The following is a 19745-nucleotide window of genomic DNA, read 5'->3' on the forward strand; positions in this document are numbered from 1 at the left end:
GATTTGCCGAGCGGGGAAGTCATAATTGTCTTTGGGCTTGACGGCGACTAAAAATACGCAGACAATAGCGGCGGGATGAGCCTTGGCAGCGCATGTTTTGTCCTTCAATACACTTGTTTTTTTTTCTTTTTGTGTGTTGTTTTTATCCCGCCTTTGCCGCTCGCTCGATGGCGCGCGCGCACGCGCTCCCGCCCCGCGCCGAATAAACGGATATGTGAATTAAACGGCATTGTTTTAAGCAGATCGCCGGCTAAATTTAGGCTCTTGTTCTCCTCCAGCGCGCCGGAATTTTGTTCATTATGTTTGCACTTGGGCTTTATCCTCCATCTTATTCATGCGCGCATGTGTGTGTGTGTGTAGCCTTAAGACACACACACGCGCATATAGTTCAGCCATGCGTTTTTTGCAATTAGAAAAGACACAAAAATAATTATTCCGCCGCGCAGTCAAGACGACATATCCCGGAGTCGATGGTGCACGGATCACGTGTTTAATAAAAAAGGTTAATCAGTTGTTAATCAGAGGATTAATAACTTGCTATTTTCTTTTACAAAAGCATTCATATCCCGCCATAAATATTTCATGTTTTTTTTTTTTTGTTGTTGTGCGGAGGCGGCGGCGGGACGGGCGCCCGCCTGCCCGCCCGCCCCGGTGTTGCAGGGCACACTGAGCAATATCCCGACATTAATGTGCGTTAATCACGCTTTGCCGAATTGCCAATAAATTCACTCATGTTTATTAATACAAAGCTGGGAGAAAACAATACTCTTTACATTATTCACCCGCTTATTAATAAAGCTCTCATGAGCAGGACCGGCGCAAGATGGGAGAAGAAAACAAAAAAGGGTCCAGGCTGGGAGCAGAAGTTCTGCAAGGACCGGAAGCATGCTTTTGCTTTTTAACGTACAAACGGTTCACCACGGCAAAACAAATATTGCTTTAGTGCGCTCCATTTGTTTGAAGCCACACACACACTCGTACTCGCACTCACACACACACGTTCCCAAAATACTCATTCCCGGCTCGCATGTAATTAAAGAGCGCCTTTAGTGAAAACACGCATGCAGCCCGACTCCAATTAGTTGTGTGGATGTTGCCGGCTGAAAGGCGCAGTGTGGCGTTGGGCACTGGGCGCGCCCGGGGGCACCTGGGGGTCCCACAACCGGAGAAGAGCGTGGCGCCACGGCAGCGGCAGCGCTGGATGAGTGAGAGTGAGAGAGAGGGAGGGAGGGAGGGGGCGCGAGCGTGCACCACTGAAGAGGAGGCTTTGTTGTTCGGTTAGTTGCTGACGAAAAGAACCCAAAGTGACTCACTCCAAACTGCACTCGTAGCTTGCAATCTTAGCCCTCAACTCCAAGCTACAGATTGGCCCAGCCCGTCACACTCGGAGTGCGGCAGCGTCGACAAAGTCACCGCGCTGTTGTCGACGCAAAGCAAAGCAGAGCCACAAGTGCTCCGCCGTCCTGCAACCATTGCATCTGAATTCAGGCCGTCAATCACCGGCGGCCAAATCTTTCAAAGACGACATTTCCTGCATTTCTGTCAGTCAAGGTACAGTCTGCTTTGTGGCCTGCCAGCCTGCCTGCCTGCCTCTCCCCGAGCCCCGCCATCCTCTTTGTCTTACGCTCCAAATTGTGTTTTTATTGAAGGCCAATATGGATTGCGCCGCAAAATGCCATCCGTCAAGCTGTCGATGAATCCGTCTTTTCATTTAATGATCCGCCGCTCGGCCCGATGTGCCTTCCGCGCCGCGCCGTACACCTTTAACGGGAATCAATGGTGTGCAAATAACACTTGAGGCGTGCTCACGTGTGGACGCCATTTGTCCAAACGCTCCCGCTGCACGCGTGAATATTTGATGCGCGATCCCGCCGCCGCCACGCACTCGGCGAGAGGCTGAACGGAGGCGACGGGAGGAAGTGGCGAGGGCCACGAATGATGAAGGCGGCGGGACAATTAAGCAAAGAGGGAGGGGGAAGGCTTTAAAAAGGCAAACGAGGGCTGAGAGGCGAGGGACGGACGTCCGCCGCCGCCGCCGCCGCCTTGCTCACCGGCCTTCGCCACCGCCTGCCTCACTTAAAAACTGATTTCATGGCATGATTGAGGGGGAGGGAGGGCGACAGCTCTAAAACACATAACTTTTTACGAAGCGAAAATCAAATATTAAAAATGACAGGCCTTCTAAGTGCGGCGAGCGAGCGCGGGTCACGCAGGGAGGGGCGGCGGCGGCGGCCTGTCAGCTACTATCTGTCAGGGCCAATTAGAAACAATCGGCGCCCAGTGAAAGGGAAGGTGATTGTTATTAAGCGCCTCGGCCCAGATGTGGCCGTGCATATCAAGGCACAGGAAGCCGTCGCTTGCATTCAGGAAGCTGGAGAGAGAGAGAGAGAGAGAGAGAGAGAGAGAGAGAGAGAGAGAGAGAGAGAGAGAGAGAGAGAGAGAGAGAGAGAGAGAGAGAGAGAGAGAGAGAGAGAGTTGGATCGAGAGGGCCGACGTCCCTTGTGGAAGCATTTGGAAAAGGCTGGAACAACACTTTGATGAGAATGATCAACAAATGCGCACAAAAACGGAAGCTGTGAGCGGCGATGAATGATCATTTAAATTTGACAACATATTTCAGCATTTGCCTTGTGCACCAATTCACAAGTGGGATCTTGTCCGATTTTCTTTACTTTCCAAACTGACGGTTCAAATGATACTATGGCCGAGTCAAATGAACGTTTCATTGGGCATCAAATCTTTAGAATGGATACCTGGTATCGCTACTCGCCCTCCCCTCGCTGAAAGCTGTCTTTAAAAAAAAAAGTCTCAATTGGAAGCCTCACCCTGGGACCAAACCCTAACTTGAAACGATAAGCCGGGCTCGACCCGAAGCCTCGGTGGAAAAGCGTGTCATCGCCCCCTCTGGAGCCCAGCGTAAAAAGGGAGGGAGGGGGAGGGGCGTTATTGGACGTGCTCAATATGCTAATGAGCACGCTTGAGTGATGGCAGGCGACGGGAGGCCGCCGACTCAAAGTCACTTTGGCCTCCGCCAGGAAAAATACAACTTGACGTCTACGCTTGTCTCTCGCTCACTCGCTCGCTCGCTCTTTTTTTAACTTTGACTTGTAATGCTCGTGTGATGTTGAAAGACTTTCCGAAGGCAGCGAGTCAAACGCTTCCACTTAGGAGGAGAAAAAGACGGCGGCGCTTGTTAAGACATTTTCTTTCATATAGCGTGCGCGGCTCTCCAGGGGCTTTGATTCGCCGCCTGCTTTGTAGCGAGCGCGGGAAGCTGCAGCCGAGCATCCAACAGGTGGAAAGGAAAGAGCCAAGCGCCTTCCTTCCTTCGATTGAGGTTATGGTTCACTAGAGTTTGGCGCGAAAGTTGGACCCCGAAGTTTCGATTTCAATTTCAAACATTAGTCTCCTTGAAATGGAAGCGTTCAATTCCTGCCCAACGCACAGCCAAGAAAAGTGGGCCGCCGGTCCAATAGGCTTCAACGGTTGGACGGCGTGACCTCACAAGGTGAAGCCGTCGCCCTTCACCCGGCTGGCCGCCGCCCTTCACCCGGCTGGCCGCCGGCCTATTCCCACAGATTTTTTTTTTTTTCCCCATCGCCCGTCTCCTGTGCACTATGAATAAATTGCGGCTGTCCGGACATGAAAATGTCAAATACCTAAAATACACCGAGGCTAAATAGCATATTCATTTTTAATGCCCGCTCATCCGATGCTGCTATTCTCATATCAGGCCTGTCTGCCCACAGCTGTTGGGGCCGACGCCCGCCCGGAATTTATCATCCGTCTCGTTGGAGACGGGGGGGGGGGCATCGTTCTGCCCACTCGCGACGGCAACCGGCGAGGGACACTCCACCTTTATCATGCACTGCAAAAACTCAGCTGCAAAAATACATTTGACTTAATTGAATCCAAATGAGACAGAGCAACAGGCTTGACCCCGCCTTGAAATCCCAAAGCCCATTTCAATGGCCAAGGCAAAATGTGAAAGCCAGGCTCAAACCCTCCTTTGAAAGCTTAAGCCTCGTTGGAAGGCCTAATTGGGAACCCGAAATTGGTTTGCATCCTCAGTCAAAAGTTTCACCTTGGTACCAAAGCCTTTGTTGAATCAGCTCGTTTCAAACCTTACTTGAAAACCCGAACATCTTGACATCTTGAAACTTTTCCTTGAAACAAATCCCGAATGGGAAACGTTCACGATCGCATTGTCCAAACTGCTTCTTTGAAATCCCGAACCTCCTTTCAGGTCTCCAAAGCTTGGGTTGAAGCCCGGAACCGTGCGAAGCTAGTAACTTGAAATCGCAGACGCTCTGCGTAGCAAAATCATTTTGCGACATTTCTTCTGCTTTTGATTTGACTTTGGACATTTCAAGCACCTGCCGTGCCTTTGAAATACGATTCAATTAGACTAATGCCAAACATAAATTGCGCAACAATCCCTCCGCCCCTCCCCCACGGCGGTGATGACATTGACTGGCGGAGGTAGCGACATTGGCGCGTGAAGGCGGCACGGCGGAATGCCACCCCAGTGTGTTTTTTAGGAGGCATGTGGCGGACGATTATGGTAGATTAGCACAATCCAGATTGTTACAAGTTGAGTGTGTGTGCGCGGGCGCGCGCTTAAAGACACAACGCCTTTGGGGATAAGTCGAACTGGCGAGTGAGTGATGAACAGTTGGTGTGTGTGTGTGTGTGTGTGTTTGTGTGTGAGTGAGTGAGATGTTGTTTATCACCACACAGCGAGGACGATAAAGTTTAGGAACGGTCTGAAGGCAAAACCTTCGCCTGCCAGTGTTGGGAGAGTCATCCATTACATTCCTAGACTACTTGCTCAGGTAAAATGAACCCCCCCCCCAAAAAAACAGGGGCAATTAAAAATAATTAAAAATAAATAAATATAAAATAAATGTAAAATATAAATAAATAAGTGTAGGTAAGAAAATTGGAGTGAAAATTGACAATTTGAATGAACGTGTGTTGTTGCTCACACTTTGACCCCAGAGCAGCTTTGCTTACCTTAGCACACCAACAGCATACTGGAGTGAACGTCGATGTCGGTGTTGGATCGAGCCGCCTGCGGCTGGCAGCGCTGGGGGGAACGCCACCTGAACGGGGAGCGGAGGTGAACGTTGTTAGTTCGAGCAAACGCTGATGCAAATGCAAGCACGTCTCGTGATTTAACATCAACACATTGGACACGAAATGGGAAAGACGTACATATTGCATTGGATATCGTACGCTTCTGTTTGGGTCGGACTTCGCATGACCCACTTTCTGCGCGACCAGCGGAAACAGGTCTGGAGACCGCTTCGAGCACCCTCGCAAGCATTTGACCATTTTCTTGGATTTACCGTCGATCGCTCAATCGGAAATCCATCCGAGTCCGTTCGCACCAACGGCATCATCGCATTTCAGAGCGGCGGAGTGACATTTAGCGTATTTCTCTAGCTGTCAAATGTCAAAAAGGGTCAAATGTGACCCCGACGGTAGCGATGAAATCAGAGCGTGCGCCCGGAGGCGCGTTTTGGAAATCCATCCCCTCCCGACGGAGCGTGACGCGCTGAAGCCAAATACTGCGCGGCCGCTCGGGGATCGTTCATTTTCACGCGGTCGATAGCGGCTTCTATTTATCGGCTCGCCGGCTGCCACCTTTGGCGAGCTGCGCTTCTTATCAACGGCGTCATCCTCCTCCTCCGCCACCCGGATGTGGGACATCCTACCCCCCCTCGTAAAAAATAGCATTATGTCGCTGAAAAGCTCAGATTGGCATCTTGGTTTGTAAACTTTGAGGACATCCCCCTCGCAGCTCCCACGGGCGGGCGAGGAGGCATTTTGCCTTGAAGGGCCCACCAGCAACTTGTAGTAGATTTGAGAGATGACCCAAATGACCCGGCGCGGCCGCCCTGCCTCGGAGCTCAACGTGGATCGGAATGCCATTTGGAGGCCGCTGGCTGCTAAGCCCTGGAAAGCGACGGCAAGGAAAGAAGGCAAGCGTGCAGGCGCGCGCGTAGGCGGCGTTTCGGGCTTCAAATGACTGCGGGTCTAATCATCTGCACAACAATATTTGCTGTGAGGCATTCTAAATAGATTATCGCTGGTCCATCTGTGTCATCATTCATTTATAAGGCATTAAGCTGCTCGGGGAGGAGAGCGAGCGAGCGAGTGAGCGAGCGGGCGCCGTTTTTTAAAGGGGCTCCCTCCGCCGCCGTCGGGGGCGGACTCACCTCCCCTTTAACGCGGGCAGGAAGTGGAAATAGGACGGGAAAAGGGGAATCCAAAAATGGTTTTGTTTGGCCGTACAAAAGAGGCAGGGAGGAGGGGAGGAAGTACAGGAGGAGGAAATGCACGCATGCATGCACGCACACACGCACAGGAAGAGAGGAGGAGAGAGAGAGAGAAAGAGAGGGGGGAAAAAAAAAAACAAGGGCCGTCATTAACATATGAATGCTATATGCAAATGGTGGGGAGAGAGCAGATGTTGGTGCATTTAATTGACCTATATGTGAATTGGATCCAAACCTTTCAGCGCGCTTTCTGGGGCCCGCCGAGTGCCGTTTGGATGCTTTGGCGTTCTGGTGGCACGCCGCACGCCAGCGTGCCGCCATTTCAAACTCCACACAACAATATAACTCACTCCAGGACGGACAAATAAAATACAAAAACGGGAAGATTTGACAAAATAGAGAATGAAAATGCTCCCCAATTCAAAACTGCACACACAGGCTTAAAATGAGTCCCGGTGAGTGGAAATGACAACGAGTGAACAACAAAGAAGCCAAAGTTGGCCATAACAAATTGTGGACAGAATCATTTTGATTAAATTGTTGGACCATTTGTCATTAGATACAATCAAAAAATTAAAGTCATGAATGTCAGGAATGCCCCCTCCCTCAAAAAAAGGAATGAAGACGGCCAAGAGAAAATGAAGACCATCTAAAAACTGAACAAAATTACGTGTGCACAATTATCATCAAATCAGTGTCAATTCAAAAAAATAATCAAGTATCCAAAACAAGCCCAAATTCTCCTTTCATTTGAAAACGAAAAAAAAAAAAGCTAAATGTCATCTTGAGGTGTTCATTGTCAGATTGAGGCGGAAGCCACCCAGTCAAGGTGACGACTGCCGTTAAAAACACACACACACGCAAACACACACACACACACGCAAACACACACACACACGCAAACACACACACACACACTCCTTGGCAGTGTCATTAAATCGTATTAAATTGCCTTTTGTCCGGGGGGCAAGGACCACCCGATAGATGATAATACACGAAGGCCTCGGTGTAGCAGCCACTGAGCTGAGACCGTCCGCCCGACCGACCGACCGGCGTTAAAAGAAGCCAGTGAAAAGCGGCACCGAGAGAGAGGCGCGTGCGGCTCGGCTCCCCTGCCTAACAAGTGCAACGCACACTAATAGAAACAGAGCTCATAAATTACATGTCTGCACGCCGGCTGGCTGGCTGGCTGGCTGGCTGGATGGCTGGCTGGCTGGCGAGCCGGCATTGTGTGCACTCTATAAACTACTCCATTCTGTCAAATGACGAGGAGACGAAATGCTCCAAAAACAAGTGAAAGGATCAATTCAAAGAGTTCAAATTGAAAACACAAAAAAAAGGCCAAGTGAAAAATGAGTGAAGGGAAAAACTGAACAAACCATGATCCACAACATGAAAAGTGAAATTTGCCAAGGAAACAATTGTTCGAATGCGCAAAAAGTGAAAAGTGGGCAAAAGTGGTGGTGAAAATTTTAAAAAATGGAGAAACGAAGTGATATATGGAGGTTGAAACAAAAATAGGTGCCTGTAAAATTGGTCAAAGGATGTAAAAATGATTAACGCGGATCAAATTTGACAAAATGAGTGACAATTTGAAAAAAAAAAGGTGACAATTATACCAAAATGGCGATAAAAATGGTGACATTTGGCAAAGAATTAGACAAAAAAGCCAGTTGGTTAACGATCACGAGTAAATGCCCCAAAATGGCGGCGAAAGCTGACATCACCGAGGGGCGCGTGCGGTCACCTAACAAGTATGACGCGCTCTAATTGAAACATAGCTCATAAATTACAAACCTTCACGCCGGCTGGCAGGCTGACATTTGGTGCGCGGGACAATTTTCATAGCGGCGGGAGGGGGGCAAGGGGAGCGAGGGGGGCGGGGTCTCGGCACCGAGCCGCGGGATCGAGCGGCGGGACCGAGCCGAGCCGCATCCCGCATTAGCATAAAAATTAACACTTAAATGCGAGCTTATTGTCAAGCGCAGCCTGCCGCACAACAATCAATTCCTCTTAGAAATCTGATTAGATGCCATGACGCTTATTATCCTGCTCATGTCCGCCTGGCCCTCTCTCACGCACACACACATGCAGACACACACAAGGCGGCCATTACACGGTCACCGCCGTTTGTTTACGAGCGCGTCAAAAAAGACAGCTCGCTTGAATTTGCATTGTCCAAAGTAAAATGCTTTAAAAAGCACGTCCAGTCCATCCCGTCACTCGCCGCTGGCTCACGATGGCCTTAGTTGCCATGGTAACAATCACTCGTACGCAGACCCGACCAAATCTGGCGATTGACCCGAACCCGGCCAGCTACCTTAAAAAGGCCACTCACGAGTCGGGGTGGCAAAGGTACCCGTAAAAGGGCGGGGCTATGACTACTAACAACTCAAGCACTCAACCGCTATCGCAACATTAGCATAAGACTTCCGATCAAAAAAAGGCCTGCGCTTTTATTTTGAAGGCCCGAAACCGCCGTAGGCCCAAACAGAGTGTGGCCAAACGGTCGGGATTAGGGCCGTGCTTTTATTTTGATGGCTTGACTTTTGTCCGAGATGGGTCACTTCCACAATTGGAAGAAGGACGAGCAATCCTGGCATTTATTTGCCTTTTTAATTCCTGTAAAACCTACGTTTGGGCTGCTCTTAAGCGAATCAAACGAGTCTTAAATGTCTTTGATTGGTGTAAACTGGATTTCTCTTCTGGGAGTCGTATCATCTGATGATCTCTTAAAGTTGCGTAAACATCAGAGCGGATCTTGGTGAGATACCGAGACAGGATGCGAGGTGAGATGCCGCCGCCGCCGCCGTTACGTTAGGTGACGACACGACGCGACCAGATGTGACATGATGCAAGATTAGATACAACATGGGATGGCAAAGGATGATTTATTGTTGTCATCCAATGGCGGCAAATCGCTCATATTCCTCATCCCAAGTGGTGCCTCTCCTCTTATTGCGTACAAACATGAGTGAGCGGGCGTCCGTCCGTGCTTCTCTCCAAAAAGTTGTCAACAACGCTCGCTGGGTGGCTTTGCCGAGCTGTGCTCCTCGTTTACACAAAGGGCCCTTCATGGCATCCAGATGTTCCCGATGTCCCTCATCAAGACGTTGTGACAACTTCTTCGCCCCGACATGAACTCGCGAAAGTGAGTAAATTGAGCCGGGACATTGGATTGGGCAGGGAACAAATCAAAAGCCATTGTGACGATTTTCGTCGTGCAGTTTTGCTGCACCGTCGCCAGGCGTTCAACGTTGTCTTGATGTCCTAAGTGGATAACAGCGGCCCCCGCTACGCTCAAACTATTTCACCCCCCCCCCTTTTTTTCTCCTGCCGTCCTTCCTCCTCCGCCGCCTGCATTCTTATGTTAACACAGTGAAAGTGGGGCGGGGCGGCGAGGCGCGGGGCCACCCAGCAGCAACTTAACTCAAACACACACACACACACACGAAAAGTAGACACAGCGGAGGGTGAGCGGGGTCACCAGCGTGCCTTTAAAGCATATTACTTTCAGACAAGACTTTGAAGAATAATAAACGCGGCGCTTAACGGGGGCTCCTTTCTCTCGCCGTGAAGCGGAGCGGCGGGAAATATCGGTGAAAAGTAAACACGGTGTCTGTGTTGACCATTTTTTTTTTTTTTTAAATCTCCAGTAATCGCTCGCTATCTGGACGTCGCACTACATCGCAGAATTTTCCATGAAATGTTTTTTTTTGTTTTGTTTCTTGTCATATTGCAAAATGCGTCGGTCATGTCTTACATATTGCGTTACAAACTGCAAATATTTTTCCTCCGGCATGTTGATATGGCGATCGGCCGTCCTGTTTGCTCTACAAACAGTACATATAAGGTGTACGCCTCGTTTGTTGTTTTTTTTTTGCTTGTTTTTAATCCCTCGGAATGGCTGATTGTGGCGCTGGTGAAGAAAAGGAGGTCATATTTTATTCTGGTTTATTTTAACGGGCCTCGGTAATTAACGCAGCATGTCCTCTATCTGGCCAAGGGCCTGGAGTTAAACAAGTTTATTGTGAAATGTTTGCGTTCTCAGCGGCGGCGGCGAGCCCACACACAGAATATTATTTCATACTCTCGGGCGGGAAGAAAAAGTGGGGCTGGGGAGGACTTTGGAGCGGTTATTGTTTTTGATTACAATGAGAGTCTTTTTAAAATAGATCAGCGAGGACGTTTGAAGGTGTTTACGCAAGCCCCCGATGTTCCAGATTAGCGTCTTTCTCGTGGAAGCCGCTTTCCAATTTGGACGGACGGGGGCTAGGGTTAGGGTTTCTCTTTTGAAAGCTGAGGTGTGCCGCTGCCAATCGCAAACTCAGTGGTCTTAGCCCAAACACCATTTGCGGAAGATGCATCTCACACACGGGGCTACTTGCTAGCACATTAACGTCTCGATGAGAAACGTCGAGGCTGAGACCTCACGGCCAGTGCGACGTGGAGACTACAAGATGTGAGAAGATAAGACAAGATACAAGAATTAAAAATAGGATCAGCGATACAAAATCGCAATATGACAAAGTCAGAGATCGCATGACACGATATATGGTTTCACATCGGACCGTGATACCGCGATATCGTGATCAGATACGGTAGGTAGGAGAACAGATGGTAAGGCCAGATATGATTACGCACCGTAAGGGAGAGTAAGGTGTCGGAATAAGAGAAGACGGCACGGCACGGCACGACAAGATATGATGCTGGTTAAGACGCTGTTTTTTATATATGTGCAAAACGGTGTCATCGTTATATCGTATGGTTTCGCACCAGCAATCCAAACTACGAACAACATCCGACAAAGTGCAATTTGGTATGATCAAAAAAGGGAAGGTACAAAATGATATACTGTTGACAACAAGTAAGGTCCACTCGATGATCACTGCCATGATTGGCTACGATGCAAAATGGTGAGATACAACATGGTACCGCAAGCTCAGACCCAAATGAGGATCTAACATCAAATATGATTTCATATAGTATAAAACAGGACATCACGTCATATCAAAATAGGACGGAATGTATTATAGCCCACAGCACACACTAACGCAGGCACACACACTCAACAAGTAGCGGCCAAGCGTCATCGATCCACTTGACTCAAAGGCCCAAATCTCGACTGTACCATTTGAACCTTTTCAATATTTAATCACCACACATTTTACTGCAGATGGCCCTTATTGGTGTGCACAAGTGTGTGTGTGTGCGCGCATGCCACATAAACGGCGTGCGGCGGCCGTCTTGCGCCCAGACTGCAGCTTGCTTCGACCTTGAACGGCCATATTCATTACATCATTAAGTTACCTCTTCATTAACTTTTCATTGTTTATGAAGAAGAAGAAAAAGAAGAGGGGGAGGAGGCCGGAGAGGAGGGCTGATCGTTGGGTCCTCTTCTTTGCCGTGTGCTAGCAGGCTAATGTGCACGCTCATTTCTTTCCATTTTTGAGTTTCACCTGGAAATCATTTTTCTTGCCACAGATGTTTACTGCCATGGCAACAAACAAAGAAGAAATGATTACGTAAAAAGTTGACACAGGCTAAAACAGCTACCTTTAAAAGGCAACAATTAAAGCTAACTAAAGGCAACTAACGACGTTAGGGCTAGCATATGGCTAAGCTAAGGGGTGGATAGCAGAGCCTAGCATAAAGCAATGTCGAGAGATGCCAAAGAAATGTTAATACGCAAATAACAAATGCTGCGACAGCGCTAACAAACAGAACACTGCTAGCATTCCAATAGAGGATGCTGCGAGGCTAAGGGACCCTAACCCTAACCCTAACCTCTATCCTGCTAACAAATAGAAAGGAGACTGCTAACACAGTCCAATGTGCTAATAAAGGCCCTGGCACATGCCAAAAAGACAGCTAACGTGCTAGCGGAGGCTATAAACCACAATGCTTGCATCTACAACAAAGGCTACCACCAATGAATGCAGTGCAAGTTTGTACTTGATCACATTTTTTTTTTTTTGCAAGTTATTTTTATGATGTTTGCGCAGCGCTGAGGCTGAGCGGCAAAAGATCACGGAGCAATTAGTGAGCCTGACGTGTAAAGGCGGGGGAACAGAAAAAAATAAGTCTCAAGAGGCGTTAATAAAACAACTTTAAACATGCTGAGCAGGACATTTATGCAAATGTAAAAAAGGAGGGGGAAAAAACGCAATGTGTAATCAAATTGGGGCAAGGCAGATAAAGCATCTTTTTCCTCTGTGGGTGTTCTTTCTCTTCTTTCGCAAGCCAGAAAACTAAGAACGCAGGAATTTGCTTTTTTTTTTCTTCTTCTTCTTTGCTGCTTCTCGTTTTGTGCAGACAAAAACGCTGGTCGGACGTGGACGTTGCAAACACTCATTACATTTCTTGTTTTCCAATGTTTGTTGGTTAGCAAGTTCATTTCTATTTTTTCCCCCCGACATTAATCCTTCATTGGTTAGTAACTATATTAAGTAACTTTATGCTACCACACAAAAGCTAGCACACCGCTAACGCTAAAATGCAAACTGAGTCTCCTGCCTTCCGTTTGCTTTTTGCTGACAACATCGTCATGTTCCTTATAGAGAGTCGTACGTAAAATTGATTTTTTTTTTTGGGTTTAATTAGTTTGACTTGACATCTTCATGCTCATATTTAGCGCGTTGAGTAACATTGTCGTGCATACACAACTGCACCGCCATCGTGTCAGCAGCGTGCATGAGGGAGGCCTGACAAAAGACGTGAGCGGACACCGTGTCGTCATCAAACTTTGTCTGTGTGTGTGTGCGAGTGTGTACGTCGTATATGTGGGTGTGACATGTGCGCGCGGGGGAGCGAGGGACCTGCTCGCCCCGGGGACGGAGTGTCACATAAGCTCCATCACAAGGCCGCTTTATTGGGCCTGGCATGGGTCAGACCCCTACTGTCGTCTTCAAATATGGCTGCCACCTGCTTGCCTTGCACACATGCACACACACATGCAGACACACACTCGTGCCCATATGTGCACGCAGACACACAGAATTCATCTGGTGTTTTGCGGTTAATTGCAACAAAAAGACAAAAATGTTGACTTCCCAGCAACCACAGCCTGCCGGAGCAGTGGGCTAATTTTTTACAGGCATTCCTCACATACATGCTGACTTTTTAGTGTAGTCAATCCTCTCTAAAATGTTTGTCACATTTTTTTATATATATATATATACACTGTGTGTAACATTAACAAACTTATCTAAATATTTATTTTATGAAATTTTAAAATCTGATTGTAAGTTGTTTTTTACCTTATATTATGATTGTAAGCTGTTTTTTATTTGATATGATCTATTAATGTTTTTTTAAATGTTATTTTAATTCACGTACCTCATGTAATTTCATGTTAATTTATGTTCATTTGAATTTCATTTGCACTTAAATTACATTTGTATTTGCTTTATTTATATTATTATATGCATATATTGTGCATATTTTCAATATATTTTATGTAGTTTTATTGGTTGTCATTTATATTTTCTTTCATTCAATATTTATTCTTTGATTCAAATGTTATTTGAGTGTCATTCATCATTATTCAATTGAATTGGTATTTATTTTGAATTTTAATACTAATTCCATTTCCTTTCATTTGAAATTGTCTTATGCAGTATTTTAAAAATGAGGCAAAACATGTGCGTCGATGCCACTCTGCCTCCACATTCCACATGTCTGCACCAACACACACACACACACACACACACACACACACACACACACACACACACACACACACACACACACACACACACACACACACACACACACACACACACACACACACACACACACGCGCGCACACGCACACACATACACACGCATATGCAGTGGAAGCTGCAAATTTCCATGGACTTGAAGTGTGACTTTGTGTAAAAAGTAAAGTATGCGTCCAAAGTGGCCAAGTCCTACACGATGTTGTGAGAGATCTTGGTCTCTCCATTCATCCGTTTTTTGAAGCGCTTATCCTCACGAGGGTCGTGCCGGAGCTTATCCTGGTCTAGTGGCTTTGAAAATATTTTGCTATTTTCTTTTATTTCTGTGACACGCTCTTATTCCAAGTTAAAAATAAAATCAGCTTTGTCATCAGGCTGAATTGGGCCAGCTGACTAACTGCATTTGTGTCATTGAAAAGAATAGCGCAAAGGCCAGATGATGAATGTTGGTCCAAATCAAGGTTTCCATTCAATGACGGCATCGGGGGCACCGCTCGATCCATGCAACGCAAACAAGCACCCAGAAAGGACGTTCCATGGAACAGCCATGGATTTGATGGTGGTTTGGACTGGGACCACTGTTGCTCTGAAATTTTCTTCCTCCCTAATCCTGGATTATTTCTTTTCCTTCACGGTGACAGCGTCCAATATGACCAGAGTCCAAAATACATCGGAGCAAAAAGCCACTATCTGGAAGAACTAATGATTTGCATGTCAATCAACAAGATCAATAAATCCCGCGGGATTTTATTGCAGCCATCAAATTTGAAATCTCACACACACACACACACACACACACACACACACACACACACACACACACACACACACACACACACACACACACACACACACACACACACACACACACACACACACACACACACACACACACCTACAAAATGACAAAAAAGAGAGTTAGCTCATTCAGAGGTTCACGCCGGTTTGTTGGAAATGTCGCCGTGACTTCAAACCAAAAATCGTCATCAGTATTCTTATTATTGCCATCGTAACGTTTTAATTAGCGACGCAAGAAGCTTTTGGCACAATGGTGTCGCCGAGCTTCTATCCAGCAAAAACAAATGCGGATGTCATGCTATCTATCTGCTGTGTGACAGCATGTGTGTGCGTGCACGCGTGCGAGCGTGCGTGCGTGCGTGCACGTTCCCCGATGGAGAAAAGTCGCAGCGGTTAGGAGGGAACAGATGTCAGCCGGTGTCGGCTGCCGGCGAGACCGAACAAAGCCAATCAACGTCGCCATCCTGTCCAAACGCTCGGCGGCAGAGGGGGACCTATGCCCAAACGCAAATTCAACACGCACGCACATGGGCACCAATCAGAAGAAGCGAGTGGCAAAATGGCGCCGCTATGAGACGTCATCGCTGAAGAGCAGCCTGGAAGCACTTTTGAGTCCACTGACATTGTTTACATTTTGATCAAGCTGTGGAAGCCACAGATGGGGAAAAAAAATAAAATTAAGTTCATTGATGCCTCTGATGGTGAAAAAAAAAAAAAGTTACATGAAGTTTGGTGAAGACTTCACATTGTCTCTTTGCAAAACATTTTAATATTGACAAACTTGTACTTTCCCCATGTTGGCAGAAAGGCCGCACATGATGGCATCCCTCCGAGAACTTCAACCCAGTCAAGTTTTGGTTGGGTTGTCGAATCCGAGCGCCGCTTTTGTTTGGGACCTTTGCGAGGCGCACCTCCGCCGGCCTGGCCATCCATCAGCGGGCGGGCCAACACGTTTGAGCACAAAGTAATGACGCGTGCAGCTTCATAGGCGTGTTGGCGCCTCGCTAAATAAGATCCGTTTAGCCCGGCTGTTCGGGGCATGCCTCCACGCCTCGCCTGTGCCTCCCCCTGCCCCCCCCCAAAATGTTAATACAATATGAACGACGACAGAAAATGACATCACCCACTTCCTGCCACCATTAATTGATGGAATAAGCAATACAATCGTCCATTCTGAAAATATTCAATAGTACGAGTCCATTTTTTTGGACAGTTCCCGAAAGTTTGTCTCTTTTCTCCGACGAAAGAAGGATGTGGCGCAACGTTTTTCTTCAAAACGGGGATTTCAGCCTGCCAATGTTGAAATTGCTGAAATTGCTATTCCATGGATGACAAATTATTTCAAAGGAAATCAAGTGTCCAATTGGAAGACACCAACAAGGCCAGCCAGAGGCGTTCGCATATCGTTGCGTGATCCATCTTGACAAAAGCCACAAAACAACAATTGTCACATTATCTGTCAAGTTTGTGATATTTTTGTGGAAACTGATGAAAAGAGCAACGGCTTGAAAGCCTGCTTGACATGAGATGAAATCAATGATGAATGATGACACTGTCGTTTGTTGCTTTGTTAAGTAAAATCAAACGTTCAGTAAAATCACCAAAGTTTTTCTCTTCGTCATTTCGCCCAACCCAATCAAAACAATAAATACCGACGTCAAGTGAAGGTGCATCCTGTCTGGCGTTAAAAAAAAAAAAAAAGTTAGCCACCGCTCTTACTTGTGAAAAGTAAAAGCAAATAAGCAACCTTTGAGGTCTCCAAACAAAGCCCTTGCGTGTGTGGCGGCGTTACGTATGCAAAAAGCAGAAAAAAACAAAAACAAAACAAGAGAAAGGAATCAAACAAAAGGGCGAGTTGGATGGCGGGTGAGGGAGGGCAACGGGAGGGAGGGAGAGAGGGAGGGGGTGAGCTAACAGAGAGACCTTTGATTTCTGCAAGTAGATGACAACAACAACAACAACGGCGTCCTTGTGGGAGGTAATAAACTTTTTTCCACGCCATCACGCCGCACGGAAGATCTCCACACGCCATGGCGAGGCCATTTTGAGTGTGTGTGTGTGTTACTTCCTGTTGGTTTGTTTACCCCACCATTGTCCCACCACTTTCACAGCAGCCTAGCTGTCTAATGAAGCATTTCGCGCTAGCATTAAGCGGTGCGGCAAAAAGGGAGGGGGGGGGGGGGTGCTTAGAGAGAGGGTCCCATTGACAACCAGTCACAATGGTGGAAAGGAAAAAAAAAAAAAAAAAGGCTGCGTCATCCTCCACAAAGCCAAGGGACAACAGAATGAATGATAGAGGACAATGTTTGCACGCAATACATCAATAATTGTTCAAAAGTGGAAAAATGAGGATCAAGTGTGTTCAAGTTTTTTTTTTTGCCATTCAAATTGACACTTTGAAATTAAGCAACAGAAACTTTGATGGAATAGATGGGCCGGGGTTCTACACAGAGGAGAGAGGCTCCTAATGATGTTTTTTAGCCACCAGCGCTAACTACAACCCCCCCCATCCCCCCAACCAACCCACGTCCGCCTCTCGGGCGGCTGTTAGCGACGCACTCGGAGCGGCGACAACAAAGCGCCGACAGAGGCGGCCGCCTTAATTGTGCGTCTTTAGTCACGCAAACGTGGAGCCTCGCAGGCAGCCCGCTATGGCCGCCGCCCTCTACGGTTCACAAGGTCAATTTCTGATGGCCCACCCACCTACCGCCTCCTTTTAACAAACGTCACCCTCACACAATGAGGACATTTGACACTATTTATGCTGATGGCAAGAATGACATGCATGATGGAGATAGCACATGTTCCGTTTGAACTCGCTGGATTTATCTGAACATGTCCCATTTTTTATTCGATTGGAGGATGAATCTCAAATTGTGTACTTTCTATTTATTTGATGATTGACTTTTGTCACGAAAGACTTGGAGTACTTTATCCAAACGAAAGATAATGTTATTTGTTTAAAGTGGCTTACATGAAAAAGTTATCTATTATTTTAGTATATTATAGGCAAAAACACGTTTTAATTTGCATCGATTATGCATTTTGATTCTTTGCATTAATTATTGCTTTCAATAAAATTTTTAGTTTTTTCAGTTTTAAAGTTTTCATTAAAACATTTGATTGTGTTTTACTAGAGTCGTCGACATTTATTTGATTTATAATTTTTATTGATTTATTATTATCATTTGGCAAAACAGCTCTTCCCGTTTCCAATCTTCCCGTTAACGGGAAGAGCCGAAACCGAGACGGTAATGAGATTTGAAAACATCAGGATTAAAGCTGCTTTCACTTGACAAGTGCTTACATTTGCGGGAAAACAGGAAATAGATGAAAACGGTTTGTTTGTATGTATCGTTTGGCCAGTGACCAGAATGGGTGGCTAACCAAAAGTGCTACACTCCATTTCACGGCCGCTGACTCCTACGTGGCTTTTTTTGGGACATGATCAAAAACAACAAGTTTATTTTCATCGCAAGAGCAGAGGGGAAAAGAGAAATCCTCCTAAGAAAAAGACGGAGCTCTCGTGAAGGATGGCGAGCCAGCCAGGACCCCCTGCTGCGCTCAGCGACATGCTACATAAATAAGCATTATGAATCACGCTAGCACCCCGTCGCGGTCCAAAACGAGACGCGCTTCACATTTAGCCCCGACGCTAATGAGCCGCAAGAAAACATGTTTGCCCCAAAACTGACCAACAATCTGGAAACTTTGTCAAGTTTTGATGCAGAATGGGCCAGAAAACACTTCATCAACTGCACGCTGTTTGGGGACATCAACAGCGACGCGCGCTCAAGCGCAAGTCGTGCCACCCAATTTGTCGATAAAAACACAAAGTTAACTTTACTTGATATTCAGTTTGGATTTTGAGAGCCGAGTCCAACAAATGAAAGAAGTTGGAACAATTTAATAGTTTTGCTTAGCTATCGACGCGAATTCAACATTTGGCCAACGGCCCAGCCTGATTTATGAAACTAAAGAGAACTGGCGTGGGCTCCGGCCGGCGTGGGCTCCGGCCGGCGTGGGCTCCGGCCGGCATGGGCTCCGGCCGGCATGGGCTCCGGCCGGCGTGGGCTCCGGCCGGCATGGCCGCGGTGACACTTTCCGGACTCAACAATTATTTGAAGGAGTGTTTGGGAATTGCAGCCCCAAGTGGAGTATCACAGAAAGTATACTTTGGTGGTGTTGATCCTGGCCGGTGATTTTGGGGACGTCGGCGCTAGGTTTAAAAAGCGCCAATCGGGGCTCCATTGAGGGTGAAGCCCCTTTGTGGCCGGACAAAGGAACGGCGCTCCCGGCCCCGGCTCTTAAGTGCGGCCTTGTCGTCCGTCGGGGCTCGTGGGTGGGTCGCCATTCTTTCGGGGGCGACCATTGAACTGCTATGAAAATTCAGCAGGATTAAAATGACCTCACACGCAAAATTAAAGTTCCGGCTCAAAAAGAGGCTGTATCTTTTTTTTTTTTTTTTAAAGGCTTTGCACGATTGTTTCCTGACAAAGTGGTCTCCACTTCTCAATGAGCACCTTTCACACGCACACGCAGAGACCGCCGAGGGAGACGGATTTCACATATCAATCAAACCGGGGTGGGAGGGGCCTTGGTGGTTGCGGGGGGAATCCTTCACTTGGGAACAGACCTCACGCTTTTTCTCCACAACTGTATAAAGGAATGTGCAAAGTGTGCAGGTGAAGTCCTAATGAGCTCACGTGTGTGTGTGTGTGCCACCCACTGTGTTGCCCTAGCCCGTCGTCGCTAATCATGCTGGGAAATAATACAGACCCAGATAAGAAGCACCTAATCAATGACGCGTTTTAAATTTAGCATGGTGTTCATGGACGAGCCGCTCTGAAGGTCTCTCGCACGCTTCGTTCATAAGGAGAGACGATTATTGATCCACGCAGCTCTTGATCAATCGATCGCAGTTTGCACGAGAAGAAAAGTA

At 47.3% G+C, this 19745-nt stretch overlaps 1 protein-coding gene across 4 annotated transcripts in view; it reads right to left on the minus strand.

Moving 5' to 3' along the window:
• Nucleotides 1-19745, minus strand: part of znf536 (zinc finger protein 536) — a 136777-nt gene that overhangs the window by 64118 nt on the left and 52914 nt on the right. For all 4 annotated transcript variants that reach the window (XM_088371468.1, XM_088371466.1, XM_088371470.1 and 1 more), the window contains exon 4: nucleotides 5017-5105. The gene's annotated coding sequence lies outside the window, so the exon portion shown is untranslated. The remainder of the gene's footprint in view (nucleotides 1-5016; nucleotides 5106-19745) is intronic.

This window comes from Syngnathus floridae, chromosome 3, assembly GCF_059516105.1.
Source record: "Syngnathus floridae isolate MCC-2025c chromosome 3, RoL_Sflo_1.0, whole genome shotgun sequence".
Taxonomy (NCBI): Eukaryota; Metazoa; Chordata; class Actinopteri; order Syngnathiformes; family Syngnathidae; genus Syngnathus; species Syngnathus floridae.